The 13,397-nt window shown below is 43.4% G+C and overlaps 1 protein-coding gene across 5 annotated transcripts in view; it reads right to left on the bottom strand.

The window, feature by feature from the left end:
* LOC310892987 (uncharacterized protein) overlaps nt 1-13,397 on the bottom strand; it is a 592,327-nt gene that overhangs the window by 101,113 nt on the left and 477,817 nt on the right. The gene's annotated exons all lie outside the window — the stretch shown is intronic.

The raw sequence follows: 13,397 nt of genomic DNA on the forward strand, positions 1-13,397 counted from the left end.
CATAAAAGACATCAGATCTCAAATGCAAAAGAAGAAAAGTAAAAGGAAACATAATAGCAGGCTATTCAAAAGTACAGCAGGAACATTGCAAAAAAGTTGTTTTCATTCTGCTTGTAAATATAAATCAGGAAGTGACCCCGTTCCCAAAATTAGGGAACATGCAGATCCTTTTTATATAGCAGCGGGTTAATCAGCATTTTTTAATCAATATTTTTACTGCTTTTGCTGAATGAGAGAAACACAAGGCTGAGCTATGGAATAAAGCATAATTTACAATTTATCATTTAAACATTCAAATGTCTATGGGAAAAAGACTGGAACATGTGGGAGAAAGAAGGTTTAATTATATATTACATTTCAGAAGTCCTTTCAGCCCATACCTCAACAGTTCCTCGCTACTCAGTCAGTCACTTATTTTTAGATCTAAATTTCTCTCTATCACACATGAACCTGCTATCTAATTTATAAGGCACTCCATCAAAACTTCCAATTCTTAACCAAGAGGTAACAGAAAGCATCAAACATGTTAACCAAAGGACCTGCCAGAAAATTTTAAGGTCCTTTGTTTCTAGTATTCTGCCTACTTATTCTGCTCCCTTCTCTTTGCATCTTTACAATAATCTTGCTTCTGTCATGGGACAGAGTCTGAGCAACGCATCTAACCAACTTTCATTTAAGATTAAACAGGAAAAAAAAAAAAGGGAGGGAAGAATGAATACTCATGACTCCATGTGAGACAGCATGGGGTGCAGAAGTCACCTGGCAGCAGCAGCCCCTTTACCCAGATCTGCTCAGCAGAAACCACCTTGGACACTTCAGCATATGTGGAAAAGAGCAAGAAGCACTGCACAGCCAGCATTTGGCCAGGAACTGGCCAAAAAGCATTGCTGCTGCTGGGGACGGCCCCAGTATTCAGCATCACCTCCATTCCGGGCAGCTGCCAAACCCACCATTCTCTTCACCGGGAACAGCTCCCACCCGCTGCTGCTTTTTTGGGGCACCCTTTGGGAAGGGTGAAGGGCTCTTGCAGGAGTCCCTCGCCCCTTTTACGCCACCATAGCTGCTTTGCAGCTAGTGCAGAAAATGGCAAACATGCAGTCCTTCTTCATGCTAAAATAATTATCCGGAGATTTTACTTTCCTGCATACTGCAGTTGCCACTAAGATGTCACCAGACTGGAATCTGCTCTAGTAAAACATGCCTCTCTGGTGCACCCCCTGGAGAAGTTTTAAAGCCCTTGGACGAGCGCCAGTTCTCTGACAGAAGACAATCTCGCCTTTGCTTTACATGAACTGAGAACAATATACTAGGTGGTGTGATCCAGAGTTGATAATTATGGTCTTAAATCTAATGCTATGGCCAGTATGCACGTAGAATATTTAATGCCTTTAACAAAAACAGAAAGGCAAATGCTTCTCTCCAAAGTCAAGGCATGTGCGTCCTATTTCGCAATTCTAATAACTTTCCCCAACAGATCTGTTTTCATCCCTTAAAGCTCTTTAAAATAACACAGGAATACCCATTACAATATTGTAAATAGTATTGCTCAACTGGCTTTTTCAGCACAGGGAATAAAAGATCCCACCTTGTAAAAATGGTGCTTCTTATCACTGTATTTCCTTTGTCACTTTTCACTCATTAATTATCTTTAAACATAGAAAAAGGGTGTTCGCTCTTGTAAAATCAGTGAAGCGTTTAAGCAATGCCGTCATCTTCTACTTCCTTTACACGCCCTGTAAAAAATATGCAAGCTTTCCTTGCTTGCTTCAAGTGGTAGACCCTGACCTGGCCCTTCACGCTTAACTAGAGTAACGTAGCTGCAAGCTAAAAGGATTTACAAAGCAGCCTTTTATGAAGGAATTCTCCCCCTTATGCAACAAAATAACTTTCAGGCTAGTCAGTAACTCTAAGAGATGCAGTGTAGGGAATAACTTTTATTTATTCATTCCCTGGGCAAACTGAGAAGTCACCACAAGCTTCATTTTTTACGGTGAATTAAAAAACTAATGTCACAAGGAGAAAATACCACTTATACTCGACCAGAAACAAACAAAAATAGTTCACTTTATATTTTCATTCTTTTTTATTTTATTTTATTTTTCCAAGTCCTGTTTCCTGGAAATTTTCTCAGTTAAAGTAAAACTCAAATGTGAAGTGTGAGCTGAAAATGCAACCTTTTTGATTCCTTATTTATTTTTCTCCTTCCACAAGGACTGTTTTGCCCAGCTGTACCCAGCAGCACCAGCATCTCCCCCTGATCTCTGCAATCTGAACCTGCAGCACAACAATTTCCCCCTTGGCGTTACATGGGACCAGCACATTGCGTCTCCTCCGTGCTGGCAGGGACAACTGGTATAAACCAGAGCAATGCTCCTTGAGCACAAAAGTTTCCATGCAATCCCTTTTCAAGGGGCTCCACCTCCAGTCTAATGACTGCCACCGGGGTCTCAGCAAACACAGCAGCTGGGACAGCAGTGGCCTTGCATGTTTGGGGAAATGAAAGGGCACACCTCACCCCAGGTGCAGGCTGCTTCTGATTTCTGTGTGAGATGGGATGTGGAGGTGGAAGAAAGGGCAAAGGAGGGAGGGGGAGGGAGAGGAAGTTCTATGATTTTTACCATTGTAATTAACTTCAGGGACTTTTTACTACCTAAAATGAGAGCACGTCATGCTTCTAGCATAGCTGTCAGTTCCTCTTAGTTGGTTTTTGTTTAGGAGGAAACTCAGTATCAGCAGATGTTCTTTGAACCAGCATCAGCTGATGTACTTTCTGTTTGAGTTTGCATCCTGCACTAAACAGCAGAAATGAGCTCATGGGTTTCCTATGCCTCTCTCCACTTACCAGCTTTTATTATAAGGAGGGAGGAATCAACTTTTAACATTCTCCTGTACTACTTCCCAAAGTAGCAATGCTGAATTGGTGGAAAATCCTTAGAAATGGCAGGCAGGAAGGCTGAGAGATGCAAACAGAGGTCTGGCTCACAAGCTTTCTGCACCAGAGATGTTTCAGCATCAGCACCAGGCTAGTCCCCATGGGGAAGCGGCTCTTCCCAAAGGGCAAAAATGAGCCCCTCCACAGGTCCCAGGGCACAACAGCTTCACAAGGACATCAACAGCACCCGCAGCCTTTATACTGACACAAGGGAAGCAGTGGAAAGGCCTCCCAGGCACAGAAACTCCAGCAGGACCCACGATGCTCAGCAGCAGCAGCACTGCTCCTTCCCTGGAACTCCAACCACCTGCTATTAACTGGGGCTTCAACAGGCTCATTTTCCTCCAGAGGGCTGAATCTATTTAGTCATCTTCATCACTGAAGAACAGGTGCTGACCCTGGCCTCACCAGCCAGCCACCCCTGCGCAGCATTCCTCAGCAATGCTTGTCCACAGAGTAAATAAATCATTCCGACTGAAAGCTGGTGACTACACCATCACATGCTCCTTCTTCTGCACTAAGGACCTGGTGTGGGTGGTGTGAACAGCAGGTTGCTCTTTTCCCCCATCTTGGGAGGGCTGTAATTCCCTTGGTAACTAAAATGGATACCTAGTGGTCTTTTTGCATTTTACTTACGCACCACTTAAATTCCTTCAAAATCCAATATGTTAATTTGGGTACATGAACAAGCAGATAAGCCCATCAAGCAGACGATAGTGACATTTTCCACGTGGAGGACTGAGCAACAATAACAAGCAAAGGTACCTATACTGCTGTAAGTCAAAATCTTAAAAGCAGTTTCCAATGCCACCATCTCTTGGTACCCAATAAACAGTTCATGAGAATGTCATTGAAGCTATCAAAAGGGGTTTTAAAACTAGAGTGGCTCACAGGAGTCAAACACACAGCTTGCACTCAAAGCACCTCTCCCATCTCACAGATGGATAAGATGCACAAGGCAGCTAGGGACACAGACGAACAGAAAAGGTACGTGAGAGGTACCAAGCATGCCTGGGAGAGAAGCAATGGAAGAAGGGATGGTTTTGGGTGTTACAAAGCACTGGCAAGGCAGCAGCTCTGCAGTTGATGGCAGTGTTCCCGCTCTGCTCCCCTTAAATAAGTGACTCCCTGCTCTGCTGAAGAACCCTTTCCACCAGGCACCACTTTGGTATGTGAAATGTCCTCTCTATGAGCTCTCTTAGAAGCACTGCCAATGTGATGTTCCCTTACCAAGAGCAGAAACCTCCAGCAGGTAGCAGGGCTCCTCTGCCCATTTGCGAAGTATCTCCATCCCTAACTTTCCAGTTAGATGCAGGATCTAACTGGGATCTTTCCAGGGAGATGCAGGATCATCCCGTGGGAGGCACAGAGAGCAAAGCCTGCTTCATCCCTCAGAGTTTTGCACTTGTGCATCGACAGAGACCTGCTAGCAGGAAAAGAGCTATACCACTGTAAGATGATGGTATGATTAATTTTATTGACGTGTGGGTTAGCAGAAATGAATTGGTGCTAAGTGCTTTTGAGACAAAACACTACAATGTGTTTGAAAAGGGAACCTGGGAAAATAAACTTTACAAAACAACAGGCGAGGTTAATATGAATTGGGAGTTGGAAGCTGAAGACAGCACTCAGTGCTTTGGTATTTGAATCAAGCCCTAACTTTGATCATCACATCGATCAGCTGATTAAAACTAGTCACCTGAAACCTAGTATTATGTGCTGTGCAGAATGCGAGGAGATATCGTTTAAGCCAAGCAGCATAAAAGGTTATTGCACCTCAAATCTTCATCCCATGCTTAAGCTGTGGTGATGCCATTTATAAAGATAGCAGGAATGCCATATTTGAACAGAGCAAGTGTTACGTATGACTGCAAATGTTGTTGACTTATTCTGGGTCATTGGAGATTAACATTTTGGAAACTGCAGACGTGTAGAAGATACAGTGTATGTTATACAGAGTCAGAGAACAAGCCTGTTCTTGCAAGATTTCAAACTCAATTATGCAGACACAAGAAGTTTAGATAAACTTTCCAGATTATATCAAATGAACTTTTGGTTGCTTATCTGAACTGACCCTCCAAAGACACTTGGGATTATTCTGAATGCTGTTGTTGTTGCTGGAAATAACAGCAGGTTAAGAATTTAGTTCTAACTTCTGCATTTCTCAAGCCTGGTGTGTAAGGAAGGGGAGAGCTTCCAAAGTCTGCCTATTTTCACAAACATTTCAGTATATCTTGCTGACCACAGTGAATAGTTGCTCTCAATGCAAACAAATTTCAATATGACCCTAGAGTTACATCAGAAGTTTTGTGAATATAACTATGAAAGACTTGGCTTGCTTTTTCATGAAAATATATTAAGAAAAGAAACACCCAGCTCCCCACACCTTCCTTTCAGGTAGTTACAGAGAGCAATAAGGTCTCCCCTGAGCCTCCTCTTCTCCAGACTAAACAACCCCAGTGCCCTCAGCCGCTCCTCACAGGACTTGTGGTCCAGACCCCTCACCAGCTTCGTTGCCCTTCTCTGGACTCTCTCGAGCACCTCCATGTCCTTCCTGTAGTGAGGGGCCCAAAGCTGAACACAGCACTCGAGGTGCGGCCTCACCAGAGCAGAGTACAGGGGGACAATCACCTCCCTGGTCCTTCTGGCCGCACTATTCCTGACACAAGCCAGGATGCCGTTGGCCTTCTTGGCCACCTGGGCACACTGCCGGCTCCTGTTCAGGCAAGTGTCAGCCAACACCCCCAGATCCTTTTCCTTTGCACAGCTTCAAGCCACTCTCCCCCAAGCCTGTAGCGCTGCATGGGGTTGTTGTGGCCAAAGTGCAGGACCCATCACTCAGCCGTGTTGAACCTCATCCCATTGGCCTCTGCCCATCGACCCACCCTGTCCAGGTCCCTCTGCAGGGCCTTCCTGCCTGCCAGCAGATCAACACTTCCCCCCAACTCAGTGTTGTCTGCAAACTTACTGAGGGTGCACTCAATTCCCTATGCACTATAAGTGAATAGCATCTGTTCACTAAAGGAAAGCATCAAGTAAAGATGTACTTTCCATTCAGAAACTCCACCTCCTAACGCAGATCCACCACTGTAAGGTTACACTCTGCTTACTGAACCACATGTAGAGGTGGGGCTTTTTGTGAGAGTGGGGAAGGTTGCTGGATTTCCTCTTTCTCCAGGACACTTCCCCTTCTCCGTGCTTCCAGCCTTGCATGAGTGGGAGGGCACTGTGGGGCTGGGGGCAGCAGTGACACTGGGCACCCCTCAGCGCGACGCTGAGGGCCTCTGAGGCGAGCTGCAAGCTCAGGGCTGCAGGGAGAGCAGGGAGCACCGAAGAGGAGGGTGAGGGCAATGGGGAATGGGCAGGGGGAGGGAGGACTGCCACAGAAAGGCATAGGAAAGCTGCTGAGACAGCAGAGCAAGCTGAGGCCACTCCCTGGAAAGTGGAGGTTTGCGCACAGTAAAGTAGGGGGCCACCTTCTTATTCAACTGATGGCTTTTGTTCAGGCAACTGGGAAGGACCACACATACACAGCTAACAGGCACACATCCTTTTTGTCTGTTTTGAGAAATACAGTACTTTTGGGACCAGTACTGTGCTGCTATGGCTATGCTGTACTCAAGCACAGGGTCTAGATATGGTATTGCCCTGCAGCTCCTGTGGAGCTTAGTGGTCTGGATGGAAACTTGCTTTCTGAAGAGCTCAGGCTACATTTTACAGCTACTTGTTAGCTAGTAAAAAGAAGGCCCTACCATCAGAAGCTTGATCCTGAAGCAAATCTTAGTACTTAAATAGTCAGGGATTTATAGCCTTACACGATAGAGGATCTTTCTCAGCTTCACCCCTCAACAAGATTCACTACAGCCCTTTCTCACTTGGATGGCTGGGCTGTTTGTTCTCCTGCTGAATGGTAAAGAACAGCTGCTCAACTGTACTGAAGTTTTCCAAAAGAGGGAAGGAAGTACTGCCTGGCACTGAGATCATACCTCAAAAAAGAAAAAAAAATCTCTCTAGCAAAGGAAGTTACAGGGCACCAATAAGTAAATGACTGAATTATACAGGTACTGTACAATACAGTAAGCTGTAAGCTACATAACAGAACGTATGGCTGAATTTACCACATCAGTGCTAAATACCCATTCAAACGACAAAACCTCTCCAATGTTGAGATTCAAACAAGTAACCAAATTTCTTGGGGAGGCCTATGTGTAATATACATACTAACACACACTTATGTGATGACTTTCTATGGGGTGGTAACTAACCATCAGCATGACTGCCGTTCATTTGGCTGTCTCAATAACATCTTAGTATGGCTTAGTTATTGTGCTTGAAATATAGATTGGAAATGCAGAAAAGCTCAGCCTTGGGAAGGTCACAATTATCTAAAACCTCCTATTTAACCACAGGAACAGTCTTTCGGCCTCCAGAAGCCAACACATGTAGAAATCTGCTTGCCGTTCATTTCAGAAAAGGTCTCAGGAAATAAATATTTGCATTTTAGCACCTAAAAATTTGAGTAGAGGCATGCAACATTTAGAAATGTCTGTACTCTTAACACTCTGCAGTGTGCAAATGCCACCTTGTTCATAGTGTTCACAGATTGAGGTGTCAGCAACTAAACCTAAACCTTACATATGATACTGTGTTATTTACAGTAACCAGTGCTGCACCAAAAATCTTGGCCCACAGCTGCAATTACACCTGTCACTCATTTGAATAAAAATTACATCTTGTCATTACTACCTGACAGAACGAAAATTTAGAAAAAGAAAAAAAAGAAGAAAAGTAAAACATGTTTTTCTTAAGAGAAAGGAAAAACAAAAAAGTAGTCTCACAGCAGAATACAGTTTATTTCTGTGGGCTTGGTTCCTGAAGTTTAACAAGTTCTCATGTTAGCTGTTGATTTCTGTGTGCCTGTGCAGTTTGTGCCAGGTAGCCCTCCTTCAGAAGGAGAAACTTCCCAGCACAGCAGGGCAGCATTGTAGTAAAGTGCTGTAGACAACACTGGACACAGGGGGTAGGAGGCTGCTGGTAAAAGAGGATCTCCACAGGCAGCTACCACTTGTATTTCTCTAATATCGATACATGCAGGGTGCAGGGTTGGCTAATATCAGTACATTTAAGAATGTAAATTCTCCCCCTGACTTGTGACTGTAAAGAGGAATTCCCATCAGTACCTCAAGCTGAGAATCATTCATTTGTGAACAGCCAGTAAATCACCGCGCAGACAAGTAAAATAAACCAGGATGTTTCCCAGAAATCTGCAGAAATTGTATTTGTTTTTATGGTAAAACACACAAAATCAAATTAATTCCGACTAACATGTTTGTCCTTCTCTGTAAAAATCCTGATATTGTTGAAAACTCAGAAATGGAAACATATCAAGACTGTCATTGCCTTTCAAAGAAAAGAAGCAGGGGCTGACACAAAGATTACCAGATTGGCTAGTAACAAGGAGAAGTGAATATATGGGTCTTGTCCCCTCAGCCCCCTTGAGTGCCTGGGATATCCTGAAAACAGTGAGAAACTTCCCCTTCATTTAACTGGACAGAAGAGATCTTTGGAGGTTGCAAAGCATGTGTCACAGGGACATAGTGGAAGCATTTTGGATGGCTGAAGGATATTTTGCTCTCCTAATCCTCTTGCAGTGTGGTTGCCTCTCTGTGTTGACCTCTGACAGGGACAGCTAAAGTAACTGTACAAACTGTCCTCCTTCTATCCCCTCCCTTCTTCCTGATTGCAGAAGAGAAAAGCGTGTGGGAAACTAAGGCTGGGGAGCGTGCCTCTGCTCTCCTTCCACCAGCAAACACTGGGGAGGTGGTGGAGCCCATTGCTTTCAACCCATATATAGAGGAGCAATGAAAATTACCTCTCCTTCTCTTTGGGAAGCCTTATACCTGAAGACACCTTTGCAGGAAAAAAGCCTCTTTTACTGGCTTCAGGTGCAGATGTTTGCAACCCTCAGTGAGAGCATCTCGCAGCCAGAAGTTTTATTTTTATCAAATCCTGCTGAAGCCCACTGGAACTACCTGGAGCTTTGTGAAAAGACTCCTGTCACAAGGTGCAGGACACTCACAACAGCAGCTGCCCGACACCAAAGTTGGGTTTTCAGGGCAGCAACTATGGGATGACCTAAAGCATTCAGCCTGACCTCAGTGTGTAACCAGCAACTGAGAATAACCTTGCAGGCTCAAGAAACCACCTTGTTGTGGTCTAGCTTAACCTAGGTGGTAAGGTCTGGCTTACCCAACTAAAGTGGTGCCTCAGCTAGGCAGCTAAGCTACTGGCTCCTCTTTACTATGCTGTAGCTACTGTTCCATGCAATTTCAAGCAGTACACAGCCTTAAAGCCCAACTGGAGCTGAAATGGCAGGGAACTCTGCAAGCCGGGGTACCCGCTGACTTAGGAGACCAGCCAAAAGAAAGAATGCCAGGAAGTGCCTTAATTTCTGACAATAGCAGGTTCTGAAGCACTTAGAGTTCTTAAGAGATTCCAATTAACTCAGGGGTAGCTGACAGTGAAACTATAATGCAGGAATTTTAGGCACTTTGCATGAAAGTGAACATGGTAAGGTTGAAAATAAGCAGATACGAGGGGAAAGGGGAGAGACCAAAGAGCTCAAAACTGTCCTAAGGATGAAGAGCTCAGGGTTGCTAGCATGACTGGCAACCTTTCTGAGCACTGCTTGCTGTGTTGGGCCTAAGGGCCCAAACCATCCTCTTGTGTCGCTCTTGAGACTACGAGCCAGTTCACAGGCAGAGGTGAGGGCTGGCTTGGATGGGAAGGACTCCTGCATGCAGTATCCCCATACAAAGGCTGATTTTATAGCCCGGAATTGACTTTCAGCATCTTCCTGTCCAGAAAGACAATCTAATATGGCCTGAGGCCAGTGAACAACACCGTGACATTACCAAGTATCCCATACTAAAGATAAGGAGTGAGCAGCAGCAAATGTGCAAAATTAAAGGCAGATTCCACAATAAACAGAACACGAATTTGCAGACTCTATGGCAAACAGCAACAGCCATATATGTGCTGAGGATTTAGAAGAAGAAATAAGACAAAGATGTAAAGCAAATCAAGTGAAAACAATCTGTCTGGTGGTTAAGCAAAACTGTCCTCTGGATCAAACCAGGCAGAGCTTTACTTGTTCTGGTGGAGGCACCTGCCCCTTGCTGTTATTTTCATTGTGAAGAGAAAACATTACTTGAAGATGCTGAGACAAAAACAGAGATTGAGAATACCTATGTTCTCCAGATGTCATATCCTCAATGTAGTAATAGCCAATGATATGCCTACATTTAATAAATACATATTTTTAACAGTAAAAAGAAAAATAAAAGTCTCAATATCAGCCGTCTAAGTGATTGGTAGAAAACAATGTCAAGCAATGCTGAACACCGTGTTGGACTCACATATGCATTTGATGTTGCTGTGGAACAACACTGATAAAGGCTGCTTGTCATCTCTTTTGCTCAGTGAAAAGCGGAAAGCTAAACTGGCTACACTGTTGGAGCTGGTGTCAGAGTAACTGGGGGGACACAGATAAATAGAGACAGGCAGAACAAAACCAATTAATGTGAGAGTCAGCACTGACCACGCCAAATGAGGCAGTTTCCCTCTATATGGAAATAAACAGACGTGAACAGCGATACTGCCAGGAGATTAGAGGAGACTCCCCCTCCCCATCAGACACAGAGAACATCTGTATCCCTGCAAGTTATTTCACCTCAAATAGCTTGGACAGGTTAAACCATAGCAAATTTAGATATCTGGGCCCTACAACATGATGATAGGCTCAAATTCAGTGGGTATGAATTTGAGCAGTGAAGTATAAGTTCAGATGCTCATATCCAGAACTAATCCACTTATCTCTACCTGACCATAGTGATGCTGATACCTGGGGGGACTCAATAAATTACAGGCACTTAGGGATTATTTGAGCATTGCTGCTTACACATATTTGAAGTGGAATTTTATGATATGCTCAGGCTGATGGGCTGTTCTTATTTCTGACTGTACCTTTAAAAAGTTGTCTCTCCGAACAAACTGAGCCTGTTTACTGTATTACACAGAAATTCATATTGCACTGACACAATTGGTTATAATCCAGGCACAGAAAGAAACCAGTCTCTTAACCAGAGCTGCTGCTGAACTGCGTGCACACCGACCTTGTAACCGCATGCTAGTCTGGCGTGGAAGGCGGTAGCACTGCTGATGACCCCGCTCCCCACCACAGCACAGCCCTTTTAGGCTGCAGGGGGGCCCGCTGCACCCTGCAACCCCCAACAGTTCCACGCCTGAAGCCGTGCCTACCCCTGCCAACGCAGCTGGTGTTTCTGCAGCTGCAGTCTGGTTCTGGGTGGGGAGGAGAAGGAAGAGATAGCGAGAAATAATCTCAGTGATTATATGAGACAGAGAATACATTCCCTTAAATAACCTCCTCCGCCTGCTGAAGTTATCAGAGCATGCCTTTCTAATGCTGGCTAATGCCAGGTTAAGTTCAGTAGTTCACAGCTGCGTATTTTGTTTGAGATTTGTCCCTAATTGAACGGCAAGCTGAGGGACTGCAGCTACATGTAATATCTGCTAGGAAAACACATCCATCTCAAGTGACATTTTTCAAAGAGGCACATGCAATCTTGTTAAAAGTATGAGCCCTAATGGCCATTTGCTCCATCATACAGCAGTAGCAGGTACGGCAGCAAAGGGAACAGCTGCTTAGTTGCTTCTGTGATCTATTTTGTCTAGATGTTTGCATGTTTGGGAGAGTGGTCTGGCCCTTTGCTGTTCTCAGATGAATCACTCTGCTAATGGACTAGCAAGTGCATGGATAACATTATCAGCGATGCAGACCATGGTTCCTATATTGCCTTAATATGCCTCCAAACCAATCTGGTAAATTACTTCCATTATAGGATTTAGATAGTATCCCATTACAGATCAAGCTTTTGGTTAAACGTCATTTCTTTGAAAGACATATTCGGTGTCAAGGTCCACTTGGTAGTTTCAGAAGAGAATGAGCAGAGCCCCAGATTTCCTTATTTACTACTAGGAGCAGCCCCTCTAAGAAACACTCCACGGGTGGAGCCAGGACAGCCAGGAGACTTGGAGAGAACTCCTTTTGTCGACAGAGGAAGGCAAGCTAGATAGTTTTCCACTAAGGTCTGTCCTCAGAGTACGGTAAGCATGCAAGTCTCCTGGTCACATACTGAAAATTGTTTCTAGGCTGTGTTGGGTCATTTAAAGTCGAAGGGACTATATACCGTTAAATTACTACACTAGAAAAATACATCCCATATATATGGGCTGCTGTTGAAGAAACTGGCTTTCTCCTCCCTTTCCAGTGGTATACTCATGACCCTTCAGTGAAACTACAGAGCCCATCCTAGCTGTCAACGTGCAGCCAGTCTTTGGTGCATTTATTATTGCACAGTTCCATTCCTTGCTCTGAAAGCAGTTCTAAATAAAATAATTTTCCAGTTGCACTTGAAAAAAAAAAACACCCTAGATAAAACAAGTCATGAAAATGCTTCTATTTGTTTCAGAAAATATAAATGTTCTTTCTCTGTTTTAAACAAAATGAAAACATTTGTGTCCAGCCTATGCTTCATTCCAGCATTTCTATTAAATATTTTTACTTTATAGTTAATAAAAAAAGGCATTTAATTTTAGCAGAGTCCTGGCTTATTAAAACTAAACTGATGTGGCATATTAGAGGGACTTGCCAGTATTAAATATCTTTACATGATAATTTATTCCATATTTAGTGTTCAATGTTTGCAGTATTTAATACAGCTAAAGCATATGGTGCTGTTTTATTCAAATGGTAAACTATGTGATCATTAAAAATATATGGAAATGTAAACATCATGGCAGAGTTCAGTGTATCAGAAAGGAGCTGTTAATCCTTGCAAACAGTTTCATTATAATAAGAAGCCCAATCAATTACTGATTTTGTTTCCTTATGTATTTACTTGGTATTACGTATCAATTTAGGGTAATTAATTTTATTATATTCTAAGTTTATATGTATATTTACATTTCTATATTATTATAAAGGAAAGTGTCATTTTTATTTTGATTTGATAAGAAACAAAGACTGGCAAAATCTGTTTAACCACTAAGCTGGGAGCTGAGATCAATCTCCATTTCACTTGAGGTTTGAAAGCAAAAAAGCTTCTGGCTCTACAGCAGCTTTGTCAGCCTTGGCAATTTGCATTATGTTACCCATGATAGTATGCACAAGGATCCATTGCCACGAATGCAATTTAAGAAAACACTTTCAGTTCTTTTTACTCCTCAGTATTTTCAGGCAGCTGGAGTGCCTTTCTTTTTTCTTCCTTGCTGTAGAGAGATTACTTATTACCTGTATTTAACTGAATAATAAAAAACAAAAACAACATCTTGAAAGGTAATAAATAAGTTAAGTTCCTCAGAGAAACTTTTCAGGGCTTTTCAC

The sequence above is a fragment of the Anser anser genome, assembly GCF_964211835.1.
Source record: "Anser anser genome assembly, chromosome: 1".
NCBI classification, from domain to species: domain Eukaryota; kingdom Metazoa; phylum Chordata; class Aves; order Anseriformes; family Anatidae; genus Anser; species Anser anser.